Here is a 7,172-nt window from a genome sequence, read left to right on the forward strand (position 1 = left end):
CAAGTAGATCTGCATTTGGGCGTGACCGGCGTCGGTATTGATCAGCAATACAATTTACACAACTTCGTGCTATTCCCAAGCAAGTGGCTTCAGAAAAAAAAACATTTTGCAAGCTTAATTGGTTCTGATCAATAACGGAGTAGCAACACATGGACAAGTGTTGCCTGGAAACCATCGGTTTTATTTATTCTTACAGAAAATGGAAAATGGTGTGGTTTACCATGGAGCAGCTATTCCCAACCTGTGGTCCGCAAACCCTTGGGAGTCCACAAAGTGTTTTTTTAGGAAATTCGAGAATCATTTTCATAAGCGACTCTTCTTTTGTCAGCAATTGTTTCTTGCAGTAGGTGTTTTTGTCGTTTCAAATTTAATATAATTATTTTTGTCAAAGTAATAATCATGTTGTCGTTTCTGAAACTTATGTGTTATTTTGGTTGATTTTATACAATTTTCGAGCAAGAGTGTAAATTTATTTCTAGTAAACAAAGTTAATTTTAAACGTCCACGGAGAAGTACGGCGGTCCGCGAAATAAAAATTTTGTGAATCACTCTTATGTCGTTTTCGCTTGAGAAAACTGAAATTGACCCAGGGTAGTTTCATCAAACAAACACTTTTGACGAAACTGTGTTGGTTTCGCACATAGCAACGGGGGTTTGAGCAAACCTAATATAAAAACCACGTTCGAAACTGACTCGATTTTCAGTTCAACAACGTTGAAACTAGGTTCAAAACTGGCTTCAAACAAACGGTTTGACAGCAGTTAGAGTGGAAACTGCGTCAAGCGAAAACGTCATTATATAGCATTAAAATTTTTTGATCGATGAAGATTTATTTTATTTAAATCCAGTCTAACATTTTTGCGCTACGCAGTGTGTAGGGGTCCGCTAGTGTCAATTAAATACATCAAATAGAGTTGATCGACCGGACATGCTCGCAGATGTCACAAGGATTGGCACTGAGCACCATATTTTTTACAGATACAAAAATATCTCGACGCAGGGTTCCGTTTATGCTAATTCCTGACCACGAACGAACTTTCGGAAGCTAAATTGACCAGGTAGATGTGGAAGCCTGTGGATCTTTGGCGTCTAGTACTGCTTTTGATAGGAATATTGATTAAACTGGGATCTACTATCACATCCTAGAGAATAGCATGAAGTACTCGACAATGAACTGAAACCAGCCCGAGTGCTCAATTGACTAGTAATTGTGTTTCTTTACTAAGATTCGTTGCGAAACGCTTTCACATGAAGCGAAAATATATTAATTTTTCACGTTTCCTTACAAAAGCGTCAAAACAGTAGATAAGAGCAACTGATGGAGAAATAAAAACTGCTTGTGTTAAAGTTCAAACTAGAAATAAAATAATTGAAAAATCCTTACGATTTGGAAATATGAGCTCGGTTCTACTAGTGCCCGACTTGACTCCCGCGAACTGTTATTTATTTCCGAACTACAGAAATACGGAAATGAACTACGCCGTGGAAGTGTATTTGGCAGACCATCCGAAAAATTACTTTGCTGACATAAAAAGGCGGGTTGGTAATGTCAGAGACATAACTGGATGTCGTGAATACGAAAAAACTGGCAAGCTCTCATCACTTTTCCGAATATCAGCTAGTTGATTGATTGTATGAATTGTGCAAGCTTACCCCTTTTTCACTAATAGAGTTTGAAGCGATGCACCTACATTAAAGTACAAATTAGTTACATTGAAAAACTACTCTTCTACAACTATATATTCCAAACTTGAAACAATTCCTTTTTGATTTGCTAATATAGGAGGTGAATTGTCACAATCAACAAGATCTTCATTTAGATCTGAGATGGTTCTCATGTGTGTCTTACTTCGGCAACAGTTGCTCAGAAAATGGTAGGAAAGCGACAAAATTCAACTAGTTTTTTGGGATGATCTTCAGCACTGAAAAGTGCTTTGAATGGGGCTTGCTGCAGTTTTTGGCTGCCTTTCTACCGGTTTTCGGTGCCATCGTGCTGACGGCGTCTCGTACGTTCAGAGTAGCCGCTTCAACTTAAATGACGCTATTTCTCACATCACAAAATTTATTTAATACCTGCTACTGGCAGCGGTGTACGGACAGCCCCTTTGCCAAAATTCCTTTTCTTGTTCGCAGAACGGGAAACAGTGACACGACAGATTCTCGATATTGCTCTCGTGTGTCTTGTTTCGGGAACCAATGCTCAGCAAATGGTAAGAAAAATGAACCACTAAACTTTTATATGGATGCTCTCTTTCTGGTGCTGTCTGGGGTAAATCAAACAGGTTTTTCAATAGTGTACTATTGAAATACTTCAATGTTGTTGCAATACACGTTCAGGTTGAAAATTTTCGATTATATAAATCCTTCTACAGATTATATAAATCCTTCTACAGATCACTGAGCTATGAGCTTTCAGAATACGAGAAAGGCAAACGCGCCTTATGAATTATCCTCTTTGATACTCGTTTATACCAAACATTTCAGAAAAGTTTAGTTTTCAATTATTTGAGATTATGTCACACAACTGAATATTTTATCACAAAATTGTGATCATATTTCCGATGGCATGTAGCAAAAATTATGTTGATTCGTTAGATACAACAAGAGATATTCACGATCAAAAACTTATTACTCTCTCAGAGGGTAAATTTTGAAAAGGCGCCCCATAGTAAAGTAAGTCGTATTCACGACAAAAGCCAAAAAGTTAGAAAATTTGGTGCATCGTTCCAAAAGAGAATTATCATCAGATTACTTTTAATCCTACCTATCAGCACAGACTATCACTATATTGTCCCGATCAGTAGAGAATGGTTTCACCTAAATATAGTTCACTTTATTGGAAGTATTCAAAAACTGGCGACGAATTTTGTGGTCCGGAATATTTAATTCACCAGAAAGACGAGAAGAACCTCAATACATACATTTTTTGCAAAGGTGCGATCTAATAAAACCGGTTGTCCGATGAAAAACCGAATCTCGAAACACTGACAAATTTGTTTCAAAAGCACCGATGTGAAAAAGACTTACTATAAATCAAACCAAGCTGCCTAAAAACTTTTCCACGACAAACGTTTTGTTACACGTTAACAAACGAAAAATTGAATAAAAGAAGTATCTACCTATCTCCCATATAAAATATATTATTGCATTGGGAAAGAAGTTCTTATTAGAAGGAAAATTTTTGCTGTGCCGTGGAATAGAATAGACACGCGTTTCATTTCGAATGATTCCAAAGATGTCGCTCGAAAGTAAACTTATAAGTCTTTGCATTCGCCGTTGCATTCTTCCAATTGTCAATTTTTATGCAAATTTTCAGCAGACGAATAAATTTGAATCGCTACTATTTCTATTTCAACCTCTTTCAATCGTTTAAATGGCTGTGAAATTTACTTCTCATGTTTTCACCTTAGCTCAAATATCGGAATAAAAATCACTTCCCATGTTAAACAAAACAGAAACCTTCATTACCAGAAACTGAAACGAAGAAATGCAATCCTTCACAACCAGAAACAAACATTTACAGTAAAATTCAGGACTTGTCATCATCGTAAAATCATCAACTTCGTATTCGTAGAGCTGTATATCGAAACTGTACCCATTTTGATTTATTCAAACTGTCTTTTCCTCCGTCGAAGAGATCAACAAAAATTACAATCAATGGTCAGCTTAAATTAGGTAAATTAAACTAGTTTTTCTTTTCTCTGAGTAGTTAAATTATTAAAACGTAGAAAAAATTTTTTTCCGCTTATTTTTCATCTTCTGACAAGGGTTTGTTTTTTTTTTTTTGGTCTAACAAAACCAGATTTCGGATCTGGCAGTAAATACAACATCAAAGTCACCGCGAATGGTATAATATATATACAAACAATCGTTTTGATTGAAATATTCGATAGCACAAATTCTTAAGATAGTAAGTTCTCTTCATACAATGGTTAAGATAAATAATTGAAACTGTTTGTAGACTTTTTGTGTTTTTTCTTTTCGTTAATTTTCGTTGACTTACTACTAGAATCTTACCAACTAATTTCTACTTAGTTTTCCATACATTAGAATGCGAAAAAATACTGGAAACCTTAATTAGTAAATTGCAAGCAAAAATTTGCCCGCTTTTCGGTGTAACTCTTTTTTGTCAATTTTTAAAATAAATATGTACAGTATCTCTATCTCAGTGCGGCTGCCGCCCTCCTCTGTCTTTCCTCTTTCATTTGCCATTTTTAAAATCGTTTCGATTCGTTTGAATAGAAATGTCACATTTAAAAATTAAGAAAAAAGAAGTCTGATATCACAATGCGCTTTTTTTGTTGGTTTGTTTGTATGCTTCGGTTGCCTTAGTCTACATTTTGGGGGGTCACAATACGCTTTTCTTATCGATCTAACACGAATTTATCACTACGCAAAAATGTATCGTATCTGTTTTTAGTGAATATAAATAGACTTGCTGTCGTCCGTTCGACAAAAAATGGATAAAAAGTTACTTGCCTAAGTTTAGTATATAAAACCAGAGGGTTTTCTTTGTCATTTTTTTTTGTAGTTTGTCTTTTGATCAGATGCTTTGGTATTGAACAGCTATCTCGTTTACTTATAGAATATATCGATACACGAGGAGAATAACTGCGTTCATATGTACAAAGTTTGAAAGGGCGGCTTGTTGAAAAACAAATTTCGAAGCCGGATTTATCCGGCTTGCGCAAAACCTTCGAAATCATTTGTTGATAAAGTGAAACCTGTGGAAGGGAAGAGAGGAAATATTGAGTTAGAAAACATCATTTCCATATTGGGTTCGGTTTTGAGTAACTCACCATCCTGAACAGCCTACGTCTCTAGTTGGGCAAATTCGAACCAACCGGTCGGTCCAGGTTCAAACCCCCAGCGCTCCCACTGAACCAACGCGCTTCTGACCAAATCCAATTTTTTTGCCGGGAGATTGGCTTGAGACATCTTGTCCTTTTTAACGGAAATCATGAATCATCGTTGCACAATCTGTCGAAAGGAACCCAAACAAAGAGAATGGTACCGTTAAGCAGCAACATCTACAGAAAGCGCCGGGTGGTCTTCTTACCTCTCTCCGGTAGCACCAAAATTCACAACTCGTTCCGTTTAAATCGCTTACAGCTAACAATGCTCCTGCTGGCCGTGTTCGTATCACCACCATCAGACCTTGACCTAGTTTCTCTCGTTCTCCTGTACGGCACACGCTTAGTCCTAGTATTATTTTTAATAGTAGTAGTAGTAGTAGTAGTAGCAGTAATAGTAGTAGTATTGGTAGTAGTTGCATTATCAATAGTCCTGGCACGCTTTTGGCTAACGTTTTTGTTCTCAATGGCCTTACGACACAGCTGTCAGTAGATTCGCCTGAACAGATAATACAATTTTTTGCACAGCATACAGCTAGAGGGGCTCGTCAGTGACGTGGCTCGTTGGGTCAGTATGGCTGTGGAGCAGAAGAGAGAAAGAAAAAAATATTTATTGATTTTGAAATAAATGTCGACGACATGATGCAATTTAATACACATTCGAATCAGCTTGTTTGGGTGCGATTTTTCAACAGATCAGGGAAAAATTGGAATATTATTCGTTTTTCGGTGGAATCACCAAAAAAAAAATTATACATAATTGAATGAATAATTTGGGATTTTTCCTACTTCTGATATTCACTATCAAAAATAAATTCTTCTACAGAAAATTGAAAAATTTCTGTAATTGCACATATTTAGCTTGTAAACATGACCGAAAATATTTCACGAACACTAAAACTAAACTTTGGTGTTCAACGAATATCCTTAAAAAATAAACAATTTTATTACAAATTCATGACTGACTTGTAGATTTAAACAGCACAGAAAATCAAAATTTTTCAAATAAACAAGGTATAAGTATCTTTTCACTAGTCAAAATTTCACAAGTCCGAAAAAAAACATCTGCACCCATACCAAACATCGTCAGTAAAAACCCAACTGTAACCAATATTGCACCATACCAGATAACATTCATTTGACTTTCACCAGCCAACTGCAGCACCCGGCTACAGATATCGTTGTCCTGTCGTTTCACCAAACAAAGCACGAAAAACTGGCGGAAAAAACCGATAACTCACCTTCACTCGCGTAGGCGAGCAGGATCTCGTGAAAGAGCAGCATCAGGTGTTGCTGCTGTTGGTTGAACTCAGCAGAGCAGACCTGTTGCGACACGTTTGGACTTGTGTCCGACTGTTGCTGGTGTTGTTGCTGCTGATGCTGCTGCTGTTGTTGTTGCTGATAGGCCTGATTAGGCTTAACCTGCTCATTCTCATCCACCGAGGGAATGTAAAATGCGACTGCCATTGTTTTGCCGTCACTCAGATCAGTCTTATGACACTTCAGTCTTGTTCGAATTACCAATCCGGAAAATTACCTCCAAAACATCCAAACAAATCACTCACAATTTCGGTTTTCTTTGTTTTGTCACAAGTCACTACTTTTTTCTGCGGTTTTTCCAGAAAACCACAACCTTTAATTGTCCTTCTTTCGTTTCTAACTTTGTCATCAGTGTGGGAAAAAACATTCGTTTTTCCCACCCGATCAGTCTGGTAGCACCTTCCGATACAAATAATCGGCTCTTGTCACGAACTTTTAATTCTGAAACACGCCACCCGCGCGCGTAAACAAAACTCCGCACTCGACGATGACAACAAAGACCAACTTTCCTTGCACTCGTTGCGGCTAGTTGAAGAGCTAAGCTAAAACACGTCCACTCGGTACGATCGCTGACTGTAAACTGATTGTGCCAGGTCCCCTTTCTGGGTATGACAGTGGCACACGTTTCAACTTGTTGAGGTATCAACAAGCAACAGAACCCCGAGCCGAATGCACGATTCTATTCGTTTCCCGAATGACTACTCGGCAACGGTTTTGCTGGTGTTGGTGCATTTGTGTACGGATAGACCGGCTAGTGTAGCGATAGGGCCCGATTGTTTGATGGTATGGCCTGTTTGTTGCATGTCGCAGACCAGCTCGTATCGTTCGGAAGTAAATTGTTGCACGCTTACCACCTATCTATAGTCACCGATGCCTTTGGCGGGAAACCGTACACCGTAAGGAGATTTTTGCCTCCACTTGTAGGAAGGAAGAAAAGAACTTTCAATGCTGAAAAAGATAGAACGAAATAGAAATGTAATGCCGCTGACTGGTGTGATA

At 37.8% G+C, this 7,172-nt stretch overlaps 1 long non-coding RNA gene across 1 annotated transcript; it reads right to left on the bottom strand.

Annotated features, from left to right (window-relative positions):
• Positions 1-3,571: 3,571 nt before the first annotated feature.
• LOC131425824 (uncharacterized) lies at positions 3,572-6,761 on the bottom strand. The gene is made up of 4 exons (XR_009229032.1): positions 6,095-6,761; positions 5,060-5,431; positions 4,800-4,980; positions 3,572-4,724 (listed from the first exon to the last, which is right to left on the bottom strand). It is a non-coding gene; the product is annotated as an uncharacterized LOC131425824 (long non-coding RNA).
• Positions 6,762-7,172: the final 411 nt, after the last annotated feature.

Source organism: Malaya genurostris, chromosome 1, assembly GCF_030247185.1.
Source record: "Malaya genurostris strain Urasoe2022 chromosome 1, Malgen_1.1, whole genome shotgun sequence".
Lineage (NCBI taxonomy): Eukaryota > Metazoa > Arthropoda > Insecta > Diptera > Culicidae > Malaya > Malaya genurostris.